The sequence below is a fragment of the Musca domestica genome, unplaced genomic scaffold, assembly GCF_030504385.1.
Source record: "Musca domestica strain aabys unplaced genomic scaffold, Musca_domestica.polishedcontigs.V.1.1 153, whole genome shotgun sequence".
Classification (NCBI taxonomy): Eukaryota; Metazoa; Arthropoda; class Insecta; order Diptera; family Muscidae; genus Musca; species Musca domestica.
In genome coordinates, this window is record NW_026712211.1 from 786,287 (window position 1) to 807,716 (window position 21,430).

A 21,430-nucleotide genomic window follows, 5' to 3' on the forward strand; every position below is an offset into this window, starting at 1 on the left:
TGAAAAAATATTGGACGAATATTGGACAAACTAAAACATAGAATCCTTCAGTAATTTAAATTTTAAATTCCAGAATTTTTCTCTATCTCTTCATCCAATACCAAATAAAGTGCTATTTAGTACTTTTCGGATAATTGTAGTATACATTTCCGAGACCACCTCCATAAGTCCAGGCTTCACATGAACAGCGACCCTAGTACCAAATTTTAGATTTGAAGAACTAGATGATCACCTAATAGCAAATTGTACCAAATATAGAACTATTTAGTACTTTTTGTGCACTTGTAGTACAAATTTTCAAAACCAAATTTTAGTACTTTTCGTTTCCTTTTAGTAACGTGTAATTTTTATAGGAATTACCTGTTATGGTTTTAGCTTACTAGGAGTGCAGAGAATAGGATCCAGAATGTACCTTCATAATCTACGTTTTGAAATTTCGATAGAGATGTTGAAGAGACTGGGTGAACTAGGCTAGAATTATCTAACCAATTTCCTGTGTAAGTGGACCGAGTGGTTCCTAGGGACATACACAGTTGAGGTCCTAGGGCAACATTCGGAAATTATTAAATTGAAAGGGTTCAAAATGCATTTCTAGGTACGTCGCTGGTGGTGAGGCAACTTAAGATAGGATATTGAAAATATAAAAAGCTATTAAAATTAAATCCAGTAAACCCTTTCCAAATTTGTCACATTCTAATATTTTTTGAATAGAGTTCGAAGATAAATAATATTTTTTCAGACCTTTAAAAAAATAGTTTTCATTATGGCCCAATAATATTGTTTCTATTTCACGTTCTCTTAAGTCTGAAAACTGATAACCTCATCTGATCCATGGCGAATATGTATTTATTGTCATTTATCCAAGTGGATCAAGTATAATTCAATTCCCAATTTCAAACAATGAATTGAATCATTGTTCGTATCTGTTGGTTATTATGGCAATTGTGAATATATAATATAACATATATTGAAGGGGGTTCATAAAGATTTAATATTTCAAATCGATTGGATTGGCAGGCATTTTGAGGTTGGTGTAAATTGAAACATTATAAGCATATCGTACATGCAGTTTTCTGAAAGATTGGGAATTCTGAAAGATGGGAGTAAAAATAAAAAAAAATTAAATAGTATCAGTCGGGTTTTCCGACATATGTACAGGGTGAGATAAAAAAAAAACAAAAACAACAAAGTCAATTGCCATAATTTTTACATTCTTTTTAATTTTATTGGATGAAAGTAAAAAAAGTCGGAAATTGCATTAAATTTTAGAATAAGTTTAGATTTGTTCGAATTGGTCGCCTTTGGCACGAATAATGGCCTTCAAACGGCCAATGAAACCATCACACGCTGCCCGAATGTTGCGGTATTTTGGACCATTCCCGGCGAAGCGCTTGCTTGAGGCACTTTGGTATTTTTTAAGCGCCAACCTTGCTTTCCAAAATACTCCAGACACAATAGTCCAACGGATTGGTATTCGGAAATTTTGGAACCTCATTTTGTAACCATTCTTGGGCGGCGCATGCTGAGTGCGATGGTGCTGAGTCCTCTTGGAATGTCCGAGGTCTGCGATCAGAATGATTGCGTGCCCAAGGCTTAAATACACCCTCCACAGTATTTTCGCGATAATATTCGGCATTTATTTTGATGCCACGGTCGATTAAAACTAGCGGAGAGCGACCATCGGCTGTTATGGCGACATCACCATGGCTTGAGTTCTGGTGGACAACCGAAGGTGCACATTTGACCTCTCTGGCAAGTACACAGAATCATTTTGTTTCTTTACAAACTGCTGGACAACGAATGTTTTCTCATGGGAGAAATGCAAATTCGGCAGTTCTCCACTTTCGGACAAGCGAAGCAACTCTTTAGCTCTTTAGAGTCTACTTTCTTTCTGTTGCGGTGTAAATTCTTGCACTTTTTGGAATTTCAATGGCTTTACCCCGAGCTCATTTCTCAATATTTGCCGAATGGAATATTGCGATATGTTCAGCTCACGAGCCATTTTTTGGCCATTGCGACGCTGGTTTCGATCAAGTCGCTTCTTTACTGTTCGAACCAATTCTGCTGATGTTGCTGACGTTTTCTTCCGTCCACTTTCTTGGCGTCGGGCTACGCTACCAGTGTCACGGTAACAAGCGATGGTACGAGATACAAAAGATTTATTCACATTTAAATTGTGGAGTGCTCTAATGATAGCCACTTGTAGTTTTCCAGCCAAATATAACAAAATCTCACTATCACGCTTGAATTCCATCACGAATAAATCTGGAAAATTCTCACCAAAATGCTTTTGTACGCTTGTAACCAATATAATGAGCTGTCGCTGGAATAATTTTAACAGCTGTCGGACGAGTGGCTTAGTAATGACAGCAGTCTGAAGTTGATTGCAGTTTTTTCATCTCACCTTGCATACCCTCCATACAATGTATGGTGGAGGGCATAAGTATGCAAACGGAACAAAAATTTAGCACAACTATATTTATACCCTACAACACTATGTGTTGGGGGTATTATAAGTTTGATTGGGCCAAAAATTATGTAACACCACGAAATATTGATTTCCCACATAGGAAAGTATATATGGATCTTCCTACCTCGCCGAGCTGAGTCGATCTAGCTATGTATGTCTGTCCGTCCGTCTGTCCGTCTGTCCGTCTGTCCATGTTAATTTGTAATCACTCTACAGGTCGCAATTATGGTCCGATCTTCACGAAATTTAAAATGGAGGTGGGGCTAGGGTGAGAATAGAACCCTATTTCTTTTGGTGATGATCGCATAATAATTAGGGGTTGAAATGGACCAAAAACTGAAAAAATTCCTGATTTTGCACTTGATCTATAGGTCGCAATTATAGACCAATCGACGCGGAATTTCGCATGTAGCTAGAGTTTAGGGCTGGCAAGAAGCCTGCCAATTTGGGTGGTCATCGGATAATATTTAGCGGGTAAAATAGACCATATCTTTTTTGTTGAAAAAATTCAAAATTTTTCATTAAACCGCGAATATTTTAAATCCTGGCGAAATCACAAAGCCATGACAAGGTTACTTCTGATCTTTACATTGATGTTAACATCCAACAAAACGGATATATAGCAAAATATGTGCGATATATGTCTATCAAAGAAGATATGCTTGAAAAATCTCTTATATGTCGAGAACGGCTGAACTGATTTCGACAGTTCTCATTAATTCAGAATGGCCTCTTGACAGGAAACATAAAACGTCTAAAAAAATCGCATAAAAATATCTCTCTAAAGATGGAAATATTGATTTTGTAAAATTTTCTCATATTTTTTCAATTTTGTCATATTTTTGGCATATTTTAATTTTGAATTAAACATTTGGTAATATTTCTACAGCTAACAAAACTAAGTAGTTAGGATATCAGGATATCATATACAGATCGCATTTATGGCCCGATCCTTACGAAATTTTGCATGGAGATAAGATGAGGGTCAGAATAAAAGCCTATTCTTTTTGGAGATGATCGCCATATATTTAGGGGTTGAAATGGACCAAAAAATTGCAAAATTGTCAGCAGGTCGTAATTATGGGGGTTACCGGACATTGCAAAAGCCAAGCAGTTTTGGATGGCCATCCAAAAATATTCAATGTGTGAAGGAGTTTGCCAACTTTTCTAGACAAAATACGAAAATGTCCATTCCAGTGACTTTTTGGAGAATTCACAAATACAGGAAAGACACACTTCTGACTATTTCGTTAACGCTGATTTCGTTGAAGAATATAGTCAAATGTCTGTATCTCATATAGACGCGTTTCAGTCAAAAACCAATAATAAATGTTAATCTTTGCCACTTCTGAGAGATTATAGGTCTTTGGGAAATATTGGTTCCAGATCTTGGAAGACCATTTAATGCAACATCTTCCAATAAATTGGAAATAAGCAAATTAGTTTAAGTTGCTATTATTCGAAAATTAGAGAACGAAACCTGATGGTTTTCTTTTATTATTTGTCACAATATCTTGTGGAATTCTTTCGAATATCTCGCCTATATAAACTGTATCGCTTATCATAGTGTTGTAGGGTATTCAACGGTCGGCCCCGCTCGACTGTAGCCTTTGCTTACTTGTTTTTAACTAAAAAAATTGAAAATTTCCCATATTTTTTCATAAAAAATGTACTCCACATCTATTATTGGTCTATAAAACTTATTACCCTCTCTCATAAACAAGAATCAATTATTTATGCAAATTTATGCGAAATAAGTAAGTGTATGAATATTGTCATTAATGGGCTTTGAAATCGATTATTTTTTAATTATCGTACAATATTTATTATATTTTAAATAATAAATGGACTAAAATCTACAACCATACACCATTTGGAAATAATGACGCTAATATGTTTGCGGTGAGCCAAAGCAAAAGGTAGCTGCTCTTTTTTTGGCAAATTATTTACAGTCGGACAAATTTATAGCAAACGCCATCGATGGTTTAGTATGACAAAATTGTAAAAAAGTACTATTTTTTGGGTAATTTGTACTTCTTTGTTTCCAAAAACTACGCAAAGGAATTGTCTATTATTTTTAATGTTTGAAGTTGTACTTGGACTTCAGATTCTCCATCGGAAAATATGCACATTTTAAATATTAATAAATATTGAACCAGTAAAAGTGATTTTAGGTCTTACAACACATAACCTCAAAGAAAAGTTGTTAAGGCTAGGTTTGGTCTTTCTCGATCTTCAATACACTTTGTTATTTCCCTTTATTTTTTGTACCCTACACCACATAGTGGTAAGGGTATTATCTCTTTGTGGATTTGTTTGTAACATGGAGAAGGAAGCGAGATAGACCCATAGTTACTTTTGAATCAATTTGTGAGTTGATTTATGTCAGTCCGTCTGTCCATCCGTCCGTCCGTCTGTCCATGTATTCTTGTGAACAAAATGCAGGTCGCATTTATTATCCGATTAAGATGAAATTTTCCAAACAACATTTGTTTGGCCCAAGGACGAACCCTATTGAAATTGGAGATAATCGGTAAAAATTTAGATATATCTCCCATATATATCTTCGTCCTTTTATTGTGCACCAAACGTGTAATATCAGGCCGAATAGTGTGAAATTTTACAACCAAATTAGGCTTGAAAATAAGTATGCCAAATTTGATCGAAATCGGTTCAGATATAGCTATAGCTCCCATATATATTATTCATCCGATTTGTTATTTTTGTCCTCCGCAGCCGTAATATGCACTCCGATCTTCACCAAATTTGGCATGCTAGCTTCTAGACTCAATTCGGTCGCATGTGCCAAATTCCATCCCATTTGGGTAAATATTAGACGCTTGGTATACAATAAAAATAAAATCGGACGAAGTTATATATTTGAACCGATCTCGATAAAATTTAGCAAAGGTATTTCTGAGCTGCATTTGATAAAGCATTTGATATATATCAAATGCAGCTCAGAAATACCTTTGCTAAATTTTATAGAGATCGGTTCAGATATATAACTTCGTCCGATTTTACTTTTATTGTACACCAAACGTCTAATATTTGCCCAAATGGGATGGAATTTGGCACATGCGACCGATTTGAGTCTAGAAGCTAGCATGCCAAATTTGGTGAAGATCGGTTCAGATATAGCTATAGCTCCCATATATATTGTTTACCCGATTTGTTGTATTTGTTACCCAAAGCCGTAATATGCACTCCCTAACAACGATATTCAGGGAAATATATCAAATACAGTTCAGAAATATCTTTGCCAAATTTTATCGAGATCGGTTCCGATTTGGATATAGCTCCAATATATATCTTTATCTGATTTCAAATTAATTTTGCACCAAATGGGCAATACAAGTCCGAATTTTAATGCTTCGGAATATTTAGTCCTTTGAACTTAAAATAATAATTATAATCATAGCGTGTATGATTAAATTCTCCCATAAAAACTTTTAATTGTTATGTGGATCTCTACTAAATTAGAAACGTGGTGTGGGGTATCATAAAGTCGGCCCCGACTTTAAGACTTTCTTTACTGGTTTTATTTATTTTTGTTTGTCCGCTGTAAAATATAATGTCGTATATTAAGGACAGTTATATTAAATTCTTAAATTAAACAGACGCACATGCCGTTTGGTATTTTCCAATATCCAGTCGAGCACACATTTATACAATTGTCTGTCTGTCAGCCTTATTCTTTCAAAGGGATACAGTTTCATTAGCATATTTGCTCCATTACACTTACACCCACACAAATGATAGGCCACACGTTTTCAAAGGAATATTTTCAGAGACGCCGCTAACGCACCCATACAAAGGCATTGCAACAGTTCAACATAAAGACAACTCTATCAGAAGGTGTTCGAACCAGACGGACACCTAGCCAACATTACCAAAGGTATTTTGTTGCCCTTGATGGCGAGAAAGACAATGATGGCTTTTGCGATGGACCGTACACAACGATCACCATCTGCAACACCTACACCACTATCAGCACCATCGCTTTTCATTATCAATGTTAAGAGTATACAAAGTACAACCGCAAAACAACACCATTGCCCAGACGAGCTGATTGGTTGGCTAACAATGCAACAGACAATACACAGCCTATTTAAACATACATACCTTCATACATAAGTATGTTCGCGAATCTGGCATTGGGGTTAACATAAATAACCCAGCGAAAATTTAGTTCACTTAGAAATAAATAATTAGGTTGTGATTTTTCCAAAATAATTTATTTTAGATAATAACGAAATTTAAACAAAAACAAACCTGGCATTTCATTGGAAGTCTAAAAATTCTTCAACGCACTTTAGAGTTGAAAAACAATGCCAAGGCCAAACAAACATTTTTGAGCAGGAAACGGAAAAAAGGGGAATGAATTTGTATATAGGGATAGGCAAATTGTCTCAAATGTTACTGTATCATTCAAAACCCAGTAAAGAAAGTCTTAAAGTCGGGCGGGGCCGACTTTATGATACCCTACACCACTTTGCTAATTTAGTAGAGCTCCGCATAACAATTAGAAGTTTTTATGGGAGAATTCAATTATACACGCTATGATTATAATTATAATTTAAAGTTCAAAGGACTAAATATGCAGAAGCATTTGTATCTTTTAAATTCGGGCTTGTATTACCCATTTGGTGCACAATTAATTTGAAATCGGATAAATATATATATGGCAGCTATATCCAAATCGGAACCGATCTCGATAAAATTTGGCAAAGATATTTCTGAGCTGTATTTTGATATATTTCCCTGAATATCTTTGTTACGGAGTGCATATTACGGCTGTGGGTAACAAATATAACAAATCGGATGAACAGTATATATGGGAGCTATAGCTATGTCTGAATCGATCTTCAACAAATTTGACATACTAGCTTCTAGACTCAATTCGGTCGTAAGTGCTAAATTACATTCCATTTGGACATATATTAGACGTTTGGTGCACAATAAAATGTAAATCGGGCGAAGATTTATATGGGAGCTATAGCCAAATCGGAACCGATCTCGGAACCGGCAATAAATGCGAACTGGACGTACATGCATAAATCGAGTCAGAATGTGAATGTGCGATAACTTACAAATTCATATCAGATTTCTGGCTAAGAGAAATATTTAGTTATAGCAAGTTGTAACGAATCGCCGACTTGTTTCGCATTGGAAATTGTGACCCTTTGTAGGTAAGGTATGAGAAGGGGTTGGCAGATTTACAGGGTGTGATGAAAAAAACTGCATCCAAATTCAGACTGCCGTCATTTCTAAGCCACTCGTCCGACAGCTGTTAAAATTATTCCAGTGACAGCTCATTATATTGTTTACAAGCGTACAAAAGCATTTTGGTGAGATTTTTCCAGAAAAAAAATTATTCGTGATGGAATTCAAGCGTGATAGTGTGATTTCTTTACATTTGGCCGGAAAACACAAGTGGCTCCAGCATTTAAATTTGAATAAATCTCGCACCATCGCTCGTTACCGTGATACTGGTAGCGTAGCCCGACGTCAAGGAAGTGGACGGAAGAAAACAGCAACATCAGCAGAAATGTTTCGAAAAGTAAAGAAACAACTTGATCGAAACCGCGTCGCTGTAGCCGAAAAATGGCTCGTGACATGAACATATCGCAACCATTGAAATTCCAAAAAGTGCAACAACTTACACCACAACAGAAAGAAAATAGACTCAAAAGAGCTAAAGAGTTGCTTCGCTTGGCCGAAAGTGGTAAACTGCCGAATTTGATTTTCTTCCATGAGAAAACATTCGTTGTCCAACAGTTTGTAAACAAACAAAACGATCGTGTTTACTTGCCAAAGAGGTCAGCTGAAAATGTGCACCTTCGGTTGGCCACCAGAACTCAAGCGTCGGCCATGGTGATGGTGTGGGCCGCTGTAACAGCCGATGGTCGCTCTCCGCTCGTATTAATCGACCGTGGCATAAGAATAAATTCCGAATATTATCGCGAAAATATTTTGGAGGGTGTATCAAATCCTTGAACACGCAAACATTTTGGCCGCAGACCTTGGACATTCCAACAGGACTCAGCTCCATCGCACATAGCATGCGCCACTCAAGAATGGTTACAAAATGCGACTAAAATCTCCGGATACCAATCCGTTGGACTATTGTGTCTGGAGTATTTTGGAAAGCATGGTTGGCACTAAAAAATACCAAAGTGTCGATCACTTTGAGCATTCGCCGGGAATGAGCCAAAATACCACAGAGCAACATTCGGGCAGCGTGTGACGGTTTCATTGGCCGTTTGAAGGCCATAATTCGTGTCAAAGGCGACCAATTCGAACAAATCTAAACTTATTCTAAAATTTGAGATATTTCCGACATTTTTTGCTTTATTCAATAAAATTTAAAAAAAAGTAAGTTGCAGTTTTTTACCTCACCATGTATATCGGTCCAAATTTTATGAAAGATTAATTATAAAATGTATTTAATTTATGCAATTTCTTCTCTCATCTATACACCGCCCTATTTCTACCAACATTATCTTAAGTTTCAGGAAGGAATATACCTACCTTTTCAGTAACGATTTTCACAAACCAAAAAACTATAAATAAGGATATGAAATATGAATTCCATTTAGTCGACTTTTGGTATTGAAAAAGTCTAAAAGTCGAAACTGATTTCCTCGTTTTCTATTCTATTTTCTCGTATTTTCCTTAGATTTTTTTCATATGAGCCGAAAAGTATGTGACTAAAACTTAAAGTGTTCGTGGGTACATTTTCCAAAAAACAAATCTCTACAGGGTTGCCCATATTCGACGGACCCATCTGGCAACGCCATAACTTTTGACAGAGATGTCACATCGCTTAATGACATACCGCGTTTGAAGCTTCAGTCCAAGCAGATTTTTGCCATGAACCAATACACGTCACGCGAGCGCTCTGAAATAGTTGAAATTTACATTCAACAGAAGAAGTCAATTGTGAAAACTCAACGTGCTTTTAAAACATTAAAAAATGTGAGAAGTGCGCCTTCTAAGAACACCATTAAGCGTTTATACGAAAAATTTTCGACTGGTAAGGCTCTTTCTAATCCGAAGAGGCCATATAAAAGTCGACCAAGGCGATCGGCCGAGAATATCGCTGCCGTACGAGCCAGTTTTAAGAGGTCCCCAAGAACATCCCAAAAACGCCGTTCTCAGCAGTTGGGCATGGCTCGGTGCACTTTACAACGGATTATTCGCATTGATTTGCATTTTTTTCCCGTACAAAATTCTATTGACGCAAAGAATGTTGCCTGCGAACAAGCCTCGTCGATTGGAATGGGTCCGTCGAATATGGGCAACCCTGTAGAGTGACAATTTACAACAAAACTATCAGCCATTTGATGGACAAGGTTATAGTCAACTGTTACCTCGTAAAGCTTCAACAAACTACTGTGGCCACGTATCACTTCAATGAAGGAGTGTAGCCGCCTTCTGTGTCTGATGGCAAACCACAATGGTATTCGCCTGACAAAGTCTTTAGCGAAGCGAGCAAATGACGATGCACTACTACTTGTTTTTTTAGTATGTGAATATCTATTTAAGCTTAATTTGTTTGTAACACCTATAAGGGCATCATAAATTATGTAAATTTTAAAAACATCATCGGATTGAAAGCTTAATGTAGTATGACAATGTAGAAATCTGTATACTTTTTTCTTTTTGTCAATTTAAACACGGAACTTTGAAACATACTTAATGTGGCAAAAAGCAGCTAATTCTGCTTACTCTGAAGCACAGAAGCACTCTCTGAAAACGAAATATATTTTTCGAAAAAAAAAAAAATAATTGGACAAAATTGAAAATTTCTGTTGTTTTCATTACGATTTGGTTTTGTATTTTGTTTTGTTGTCAAAATCAAAATTTGGATGGATGCATTGTTTTATAGGGAACTAGCTACTTTGTCTGTGAAAAGACCAAAAAAAAAATTTAGAATTGTTCCAACGATTCGTGTAAGGCATTTTTAGTACTCAGAATTCACAATTTGTTCAGTTTAACAAGAAAATCAAAATTCCAGATCTGTTTCTTCACCCAATACCAAATTTAGTAACATTAAGTACGCATGTCCAAAAATTGATCCAAAGTTAATACCATCTAGTAATTTTCGAACTGAAGAACACATTTCCAAATCATTTGATACGGCCAAAACGTGCCGAATCAAAATAACGTGTTTAGACTCTTGGTCTCTTTGGACCAAATCCGTGTCCGGACATTTGGAGTCGATCTGGCGATGTTCGCACGTCCGTCCGTCTGTCTGGCTGGTGCGCACGATAACTCTCGAATGGAGCATTCAATTTGATCCAAATTTGTTACATCATAATATTATTACAAACTTAGATCCAGTTCGGAGATGGGCAATATCGGTCCACTCCTTTTGGTACCTCCCACACAAAAAGTCGAGATTATCAAAAAAATGTATATTCTGCACTGAAGGACAATATCGGTCCACTTCATCAAGTACCTTCCCCTACAAAGGGTCAAAATTGTTAATAATTATAACTCTTATACAATGTGATGTAAGAGTGATTATCCCCAAATTGCAGAGATCACAATATTTTTATTCACCCAAGGACTGGTGTGAAGATCGAATATATTGGTCCACTCCTTCTGGTACCTCCCTCACAAAAGGTCGAAATTTTGAATATCCATTAAGCTCATAAAACGCGGAATTAACACCCGATTCCATTTAGACTTGGCACATATCAATATTTCTATCAATAAAAGATCTGTTATAAAGATAATAGAGATCGGACCATTTCTTCTGGTACATCCCACAAAAAGGGTCAAAGTTTTGAATAACCAAAACTATTATAAAACCGCAGTTCTCTCCATATTTCACACATCCCATTATTTCTACTAACACAAGATTTGCTGAGTATATGGGATATATCGGTACACTCCACCACAGAGGGTCAATATTTTGAATAACTATGAAGCTCATAAAACGCGAAATTAACATGCGATTCCATTCAGACTTGGCACATCTCAATATTTCTATGAAAACAACATCTGTTAAAAAGATGGTAGAGATCGGACAATTTCTTCTGGTACCTCGCACACATAGGGTCAAAATTTTGAATAACCAAATCAATTATCAAATCCGATATAACCATCCCGTTCTCTTCAAATTTCCATTATTTTTACTAACACAAGATCTGCTGTGAAATGGTCGCTAAAATCATCAAAATACTAAATATCGAGAAGTGCCGTTATATGGGGGCTATACGAAGGCGTGGACCTGCACGGACAATTTTCTGTCATAGGCTGTAATATACATTCCGAATTTTAAATACCAAATTTGAAAAAAAAATCCGGTAAACAATGTCGCTAAAATCACCAATATACCGAATATCGGGCGATGCCGTTATATGGGGGCTATACGAAGGCGTGGACCTACGTAGAAAATTCTTCCAGGGAACATGGTATTTGGAAGGAACTGCTTGTGTAGATTTTTTAGACAATTCTATTTAAAATATTGATAAAATCATAAAAATACCGAATATCCGGAGGTACCGTTAAATGGGAGATGTACTGTATCGTGGACCTATACAGACAATTATCTTCCAGAGGTAAAGAACTCAAAAGAAGCTCCTGGTGTGGATTTTCAGGCAAGTTCATTGAAAAATTATTATTTCTATGTATGGTGGAGTGTTTAAAAATGGACTCACTTGACCCATTTTAGGATAATGATTCTTGAAGTGATCCAACGGTCTCTATTCAATTTCAAAGTTGTGATATATGTCTGAAAATATCGAATCCCTTTGTGTATTGGAAACATAAAAGACCTAAACGAAGCTGCCCTTGATCTACAATTCAAATACTACAAAATCAATTTGGAATTTCCTACGCACCAGATTGGCTGCTGCACAGTAAAATTTTAAGAAAACAAAAATTATTTACAAAAATTGATTATATTTTTTATTGTACATATTAAATTTACACATTAACCTGTTCAGAGACTCTCAATGAAGTTTGTTCTAAAATATTTCTTCCTCGACACTTTCCCCAAAAATTAGTATCCGTGCTATATTTTTTATTTATTTATTTATTTTTTTAAATCGATTATTGTTTCAGCTTTGTAATACGTAACACCGTCCTGTCGAAACCAACTGTTGCCCCTCATCTTCAAGTTTTGTGAACAAAAAATTTTTCAACATGGCTCGATTACGTAACCATATTTTGTAAAAATTTCCAAAAAGACCCCAAACCCTTTTACCTAGGTTACATTGCTATGTAAACATTTAAAACGCGGATGCGCATGCCATGTTATTAGATCCTCGCCTCCTCCTTTCAAAATCTAATGTGTTTTTCTGTAATAATAAAAACAATTAATATTTTCGCATAGTGTTACAATATTTTGATCCTTTTTTGTAAGAAATTTTTTAAATACTCACTTCCTTTATTTATCAATCTGGTGCATTTTTTCTGAACATCTTTTAAACTCTGCTCTAAAAAAAAACAATTTTCTAATATTAATGTTAATTCCTGTACCATACTTACTAGTTACAAATTCTTTTTCACTTGCAACTGCTTTGAAAACATTAAAAATTTATAATCTTCAAAAAAAAAAGAGAGAACTAAACCCCCATGACCACAGAACTTCATTTATTTATATTAAAATATAAGTTCAGTTACATGCAAATATGTACGTATGCTTCTTTTTTTGTTCTTCTACACAGATCTCTCCCCACTGCCCTTCGAACAAATAGGGAATCACATACATATGTGAGTGTGCGTGTGCATGTATGTAATTTTGTTTATAAGCTCGAATTTATTTGCATATTTGCAATTGTGGTCCCTTTGATACTGTGAAATGAAGCCACCACAGAATAGCATTTCTCTTCATTCATTCATTCGTTCGTTCGTTGGCGTGGCTCATAAGAAGTTGCCTGCCTCACTACACGCAGCCAGCCAAGCTAACGCACAAACCATGCGAACGCAATTCTAACAATTCCAGCCAAAACACAGAGAGAAACTTTTATTTATGCGTTAACAACCATGGCTCATTCTACAGCGTTGTGATTAAAAGCCGCTCTTGCTAAACTTTTCACCACCCAATGATGCTTCAAATCGAGAAATCAAGTCAAGTATATATTCAAAATGTACACAACAGCCGCAGAAATGATTTATTTTGTACAGCTATCGCTGTACCACAGTGTGGTGGAATGGTCCGAAATATTTTGGAAAAAAAAAACAAATTAAAATTTAAATAAAAATTATAATTGTTGAAATGTTTATCTTTTGAACCAAAAAGTCTCCAAAATCTTTCATTTTGAATTTTAACGACGAGCATATCATTAAAACCATTGCATAATGCACCCACATCCAATTTTTTTGTCCAAAACTATTTCAAGGTCTCCAAATTTAAACCCTAGGAACCAAAGTGACCTCAATATTAAATTTCAGATTGTTAGCTCTATCACTTCACCCAAAACCAAAATGTTACTAACATTTAGAACGCATATTCAAACAATATACATCTAGACCCATTCTAGACACCAACAATGATCCAAAAATAGTACTTTTAGAACAATTATAGCACAAATTTCCAAAACAACCTCCAATCTCAATCCCCGAGATACCAACAGAGACTTCAATATAAAATTTCGGGATTCCTGCACCACATAATCACTCAATGTGAAATTTAGTACCCCTTAGTACATTTCGAACAACTATAGCACGCATTTACAAAACTATCACCAGACCTCAACACCAGATACCAACAGAGACTTCAATATCAAATTTCGGGATCTAGTTCTCAATGCCTAATTTAGTAACATTTAGTACTTTTTGTATAATTTTAGTACCCATTTGCAAAACCGTTCCATAACACAATTCTAGACACCAACAGATTCAAAATTTCGGGATTTCAACTCTATACATTCGTCCAATACCAAATTTAGAACCACATAATACTTTTCGAACAATGGTTGTAAACATTTCCAAAACCACCTTCATATCTTAACCAAAGATACCAACAGAGACCTCAGTATCAAATTTCGAAATTCCAGCTTTATCCCTTCACTCAATACCAAATTTAGTAATTATAGCACACATTTCCAAAACCACCATCAACTCTCAATCCCAAATACCAACAAAGACCTCAAAATCATATTTCGGGATTCCAGTTCCATCCCTTTATTAAATACCTAATTTAGTACTATTTAGTACTTTTCGAACGATTATAGTATGCATTTGCAAAACCACCACCAAATTTCAACACAAAATACCAATGTAGACCTCAATATCAAATTTCGGAATTCCGGCTCTATACCTTCACACAATACCAAATTTAGTACCATTTAGTTTTCTTACAAATGTAGGACGAAAGTCCAAACCATCGCCAAATCTCAAACGCAGATACTATCAGTAATCTAGATATAAAATTTCGGGATTTCGGCTCTTTTCCTTAACAAATAACAAAAGTCAGTACTATTTAGTACTTTTCAAACAATAAAGTAAGCTTTCCGAAACCCTCCTCCAAATCTCAAACATTAATAACCTAAATAACAATTTTCAGAATTGTATTTATATCCCTTCACCCAAATATTGTATCGTTCAGTACTTTTCGAACAATTATAGTACCTGATCCACCACCTAATCTCAAAACCAGATCCCAACAGAGAACTTAATATTAAATTTCAGAATTTTTAGCTCCCATTTTTCCCATTATCAAATATAGTACCATTTAGTACGATTATAGTACTCATACTCAAAATCAGCTCCTTATCTCAACCATAGATACAAACAATGAAATCCATATCAAATTTCGGGATTTCAGCTCTATTCACCCAATACTGCATTTAGTACTATTTAGTACTTTTTGAACAATTTAGTACACCACTAAAACCACCGCCAATACCAACAGAGACCCCAATACAAAATTTCAGCTTAATTCATTCACCCTAAACCAAACTGTTCCAAATTTGGTACAGTTCGCACACTTAGTATACCTTTCCAAAACCACCTTGATATATCAACATTACTTTTCAATCCTAATTCTCCTAAAATTCAATTTTTTAGCTTTATCCATTCACATAATACAAAATGGTACCATTTTAGAAGTTTAGTAACATTTTTTGTAACATTTTAGAATATTTCCTAAATTTAAAGTTCGAATTTCGAATAGCCCTTTGGTGTATCCAACATCAACATCAGTGATTCTCATTCCAAAATTCAGAATTCCAGCTCCATCGGTTTTTTACCAAATTTTTACCAAATTTGGGACCATTTAGTACATATAAGTACGATTTTCCAAAGCTTCCTACATACCCCATTCCTACAGTTTATTTTATAATTCCACCCAAATAAAAATATGGTTCGCCCAAATAAAAATGTACTTTATTTAGCTTTTTCGTTCACCCAAATCCAGGTTGTACCAAATGAAGTACCATTATGTTCACTTAAATACAAATTTTCATAACTACCTACATAATAAAGTCTAATAGAAATCTTATTTTCAAATTTCAGTATTCCAACGCATTAAATTTAATTGTACGAAATTTAGTAACATTTAGTACACATAAGTACGAATTCACAAAACTACCTACATTCCTCAGTCCTAGAATGCAATACTAATATTATTTCTAAATTTCAGAATTCATTCAGTTCAATCAAATCGAAATTGACTCAATTTAGTACCATTTAGTACTTTTCGTGCACATAAGTACAATTTTCGAAAACTTTTTCCATATCGCAAATCTACACTCCGCCAGTAATGTTAATTCAGCTCCATCCGTTCCTCCAAATTCGAATTGTACTAAATTTAGTACCGTTTAGTACTTATCGTATATATGAGTACACACTTGCAAAACTACCTCCTTATATCGACCCTACTCTTCAACCTTGATTGCCATTCCAAATTTCAGTTTTTAGCTCAACCGTTCACTTAATACGAAATGGCATTAAAAATAGTACATTTTAATACTTTTCGTACACATACACATATAGTGCGTAGAATTTCCAAAAACCCTTTGGTTCATCTATCACACACTCCGTCAAGTATCCTCATTCCAAAGTTAAGATATCTAGCTCTAATGCTTCCTCAAATACAAAGGGTACTATATTTAGTACCTATTTAATAAATTTTTTACCGTTCTAGAACGAATTTGAAAAACCTTTAAAAAATGTTAGCATTTTTTAAGAGACGTCGTGTATTAATTTGAAATTTTTTTCGTCCCAAAAATCTGAAATGAGCTCTTAACCAGTTCTTTCCTTATTTTCAATTCCAATCCACTATGCAGCAATTTGTCTTAGTTAAATACCCAGCCCATATGCAACATGAATATGTACGTATGCATGTACGCACCACGAAAACTTAAAATTAAACACCAAAGAAATTTTTCTGCGGCTATTACTCATTTGGGAATATTAAATAGCAACCGATGAACAAATATTAGCTACAATTTGAATCTTTTAAACTTACGAATGACTGGCTGCTTGGCTGGCTTTCCAAGCGTTCTTTTACTGTTTGAGATATCAGCGAAAGTTTCATGGAGAATATGTTCAACATACACACACACACACATTGAGAATGAAGATAAATTTGTATTTATTTTTGGGTTTCTATGAGAGAGACAGAGAAAAGTTTTGCCAAAGATGTTTCATTTTTCAAAGATATTAAAAAAAACGATAATGTTTACAAATTACCACTATTTTCCCCAACGCAAATGAGAATTTTAAGGAAAAATTTAAAATAGAAAAATAAATTGAAATGAGAAAAATATTTTAAAGGATGGTATTTCTTTCTAGAAATGACTCTACTATGGCCAATGTTCCTGGGACATAATTCAACAATTGCAGAGAAAATCCAGGAGATTATGAATTAATAAAGGAGAATTTTTTAACATTTTCGGATTAGGTTTCCCTGGAATCCGTTCATTTTAGGTATACAGTGTTTTTGGAATATACAGGCATGTCACAGAAGTTTTACGAAATCGATTTATTTTACCTTTTCCAAATCGTTACGATTTGCTTTTGCTTCTTCAGCACTCGTACGTTTTGACTAATCCGGAAAAAAAAAATCATTTCACATTTTTGAAATAAAAATATGGTAACTCCATGAAAAAAAAAGTCGTAAACAAATTATTGACAATTAAAAAAGGAGTTTAAATTGTTTTTTATAATATAAACACCAAAAGTAAAAATGCCAGGGGCTTCAATACTTGCTGTAATGGATGAAGAAATAAATCAGCGGTCTACTGAAAAAAATCGTCGCCGGACATTGAGGAACGCATCAGATCCTTTATCTCACTCAAATGCAGAGTAAGGATCCACCAGCAATGAGTTATTTTCAAATTTATTTTAATAATAATTTATTTCTACAGATTTATAACTTATTATCGGCTAAATAAAGAAGCTTTTGTTTTAGTTTTGGAAAAAATTTCTCCCCACCTCAAACGTTCCAATATACCGGCTATTATCCAGCTTGCAACAACACTTAGGTTTTTGGCTACGGGTGCATTTCAAGGAGTTATAGGTAGAGATGTGGAGCTAAGCCTTGGGAGAAGTACAGTTTCTACAATTATGTGGAGAGTTATTAATGCAATTGAAGCTGAAATTTGTCCACATTGGATCAAATTAAGAATGTCTTCCGAAGAAAAAAGAAAGTCGAAACCAAACAATTAATTGTTTTTTTTGTTTTTCCCCTTTCTTGCTTTTTGGTCTGTCAGTTGTACATTTCTACACCTTCTTCTTCAACACATATGGCAATAATTCAACAATACAAGTCTGCCGTTCATTTCTGCATATTTTTTTGCGTTTTCATCATGGATTAGAAAAATAATAGATTTTTTGTAAAATAAATTCCAAAAACATGTTCATTCTAAGAGAATTTGGTTAAAACAATATTTTCTGTTAAATGTATGTGTCTTCTGTTTATTTTTTACGTTAAAATCACTAAACATTTCAATTTCACCCTGCTTTTTGAAAGTGATATCAAAACGCAAAATTTTTGCGTTTTCCGTTTTTTAGAGAAGCTAAAACCGTTTTCTTTTTCACTCTTGAACGATTTTACATTCTGTGACATGCCTGATAATGTCTTGCTGATAAAAACACTGCAAAATCGATTTGAAAATATGGCCAAGACCCTTACTATAAATAAAATCAAGAGGTATCTTTATATAAAGACTGTAGCAAAACGTGGGCCTGTATTGATATTTTTTTCGTAAATAAACTTTCTGCATGATAAGGACAAATCAAAATGCCAGAATTTGGCGAAATTAAATGGAAACATGGCCAAAGCTTTCAAAAATACTTGAAATCGAAGTTATCCTTAGAAAAGGGGGCTATACCTATTTTCTGTACCAATTATTCTGGTTGCAATCCAAAGACCTCTGTTGCAAAATATATATCTCAAATTACGGGGGGTCTCTTTGGATATGGCAAAGAGAGTCCCATGGGATAACTGTGTGTTAACCAACACAATAGTAACAAGTAAGCAAAGCAAGTCGTGCGGGGCAACCATGTGATACCCTACAACAACATTAGCATGTGTTGGAAGCCCCTTTATGTTAAAATCCATTTTGGAACATCCATTTGCTAACATTAGCTTTTTCAACAGGAGCATTTGCCCAATATTTACGCAATTCTAGAGCTAAATTTATTCCAATGGCCATCCAAAATGTCCTTAATTTTCCTCTCATGCAAAATTCCGTGTCGTTTGGTTTTCAATTGTGGCCTATAGAATGACTGCAATATCAAACAATTTTAATTTTTTTGTTCCATTTGAACCACTAACTGTATATCTTCAAAAAACAATAGTCTTTAATTCTGATTCTAATCCTATAATCCGATAATTGCGACCTGTATATAATACCCTTAGCACAAAGTTTTATAGAGTGTAAAAAAATAATTTTACAAAATATACAATTCAAAATTTTAAGTCAAATTGAAAAGATCGCATGCGATAAGAAATATGACAAAAATATAAAAAAATTATGAAAAAAATGCACTTTTTTACCAGCATATTTTTCTGAGATTTTTTTAGATTTTATCTTCTACTGGCAAGAGGCCATTTCGAATTGGGGAGAATTGTCAAATTCAGCCCAGCGGTTCTTGACTTAACTAAAATTAATTTATTTTACATACATATTGTACCTAATTTAAATATTAAATATTCGATATTTTTGATATAAGCGTCAATATAAAGATTGGAAGTGACCTCTTCGTGTGTTTCCGGTTTCGACAGGATTTTGAGATATTTGCGGTTAGTTGAAAATTTTCGTATTTTCTCATATTGAAGTTAGGGTCTATTTCAACCGCTACATATTGTCCGATGACCATCCAAATCCAATTAATCTCTAACCCCATGCTAAATTTCGCTTTGATTGGTGTATAATTCTGACCTATACAGCAATTGAAAAATCAGGTAATTTTTCTGGTTTTGGTCGACTTCAACCCCTAAATATATTGCGATTATCTCCAAATACAATAGGCTTCTATTCAGACCCTAACCCCAATTCCATTTTCAATTTCGCGAGGATCGGACCATAAATGCGACCTGTAGCTTGATTATAAAATAACATTGACAGACGGACATACATAGCTAGATCGACTCAGCTCTGTGAGATAGGAAGATCCATATATAGTTTCCTATGTCAAGGACCAATATTTCGAGGTGTGACATAATTTTTGTCCCAATCAAACATATAATACCCCCAACAAATAGTATTGTAGTAAACTTTGCCCAAGGTTTTCAAAAATCTGAAATATTCGTGTTTGGGTCGACTTGGGTTTAACGAAAAATACGATTTTTAGCTGATTGGACAAAATCAAGTCTTTTTTCGATTGAAGACAAAAGTCGACTATGGTTTTCGACTAAGCATGCCTCGAAATCAGGGTTATCAGATTTTTATCTACCAACATCGCCAAATCATTTGTCAGAATTCGCCAAAACGAATATGTCACCAAACAAAAATCTAATAATAAAATATATCTCGCATTTATCACCAGAATTCAATAAAACAAACGCTCTTGAAAAAGTTGGAAACAATCCAACGAAACGTTGAGCAAAACATTTTCATTTAATTAACCTGACCATAAAAGCCCAATAAACCCATATGGAAAATTCTTCAGATTATGTTGAAAATTGTGGCGCATTTAGCTTTTTTTATAATTTCTAATTGATTTATTAAAGGCAACATTTATTTTCCACTAGAAAATAATTAACTTATACTAAAATTAAGTACAAAAATTAATAATTTTATTTTTGGTTCAGTTTCATATATAATGATTTATTACTTCAACCTTTTCAAAACGTTTCAAATGGAAGCATCGCGGTAATCATCAACGTTTCTCAAAAATAAAGTCCATTTTCATTGTTCCACTTTATACACTTTAATTTCACCTACAGATGGAACGCTTGATTTCACAATTTTATGATTTCTCGGACAAAAATAATATTCTATTCCCTGATTTCAAATTGATTAAGTTAAAAAAAACAACCACTCAGAAGTAGTTCTCTACCCGTTTGAATCGAGCGACCATATTAATTTTTTTTTTCAAATTGATTAAATCAAAAGGAGCAACCACTCAGAAGTCGTTCTATCCGTTTGAATCGAGCGATCATCGAAGAAACAATGCCACCGATGGAATTCCGAAGATATCCCAAAAGAATGGCAAAGTTCAAAACCTCACGCTACAGATAGAACGATGTACCTCCTCATCGCAGGTTGATGGTTTTCCATTTTGCAATGAAAGTAATTGAAGACTGACTACAGAAATGATCCTGTGAAGTATAGTCTTAATTTTTCAACGCCAACGGTGAATGTTATTAGTATTGGAGAATATAAAGTGAATGAGAATTATAATTATTGCGTCAAAACAGACATTTCTTCTTTTTAAACATGAAACCACAAAATTGGGAATATTTTGTGTAGAAAAGACGTTTGCTTAGCACTCACGACTAAAAATCTATTTTCAGCTACCTGAGGGGTAATTAACACAATGAGTGTG

At 34.6% G+C, this 21,430-nt stretch overlaps 1 long non-coding RNA gene and 1 other non-coding gene across 2 annotated transcripts; one reads left to right on the forward strand and one right to left on the reverse strand.

The window, feature by feature from the left end:
* The first annotated feature begins 17,498 nt into the window (after nucleotides 1-17,498).
* Nucleotides 17,499-18,292, forward strand: LOC131801324 (uncharacterized). The gene is made up of 2 exons (XR_009341786.1): nucleotides 17,499-17,740; nucleotides 17,803-18,292. It is a non-coding gene; the product is annotated as an uncharacterized LOC131801324 (long non-coding RNA).
* Nucleotides 18,293-21,002: 2,710 nt separating this feature from the next.
* LOC131801330 (small nucleolar RNA U3) lies at nucleotides 21,003-21,220 on the reverse strand. The gene has a single exon (XR_009341790.1). It is a non-coding gene; the product is annotated as a small nucleolar RNA U3 (small nucleolar RNA).
* Nucleotides 21,221-21,430: the final 210 nt, after the last annotated feature.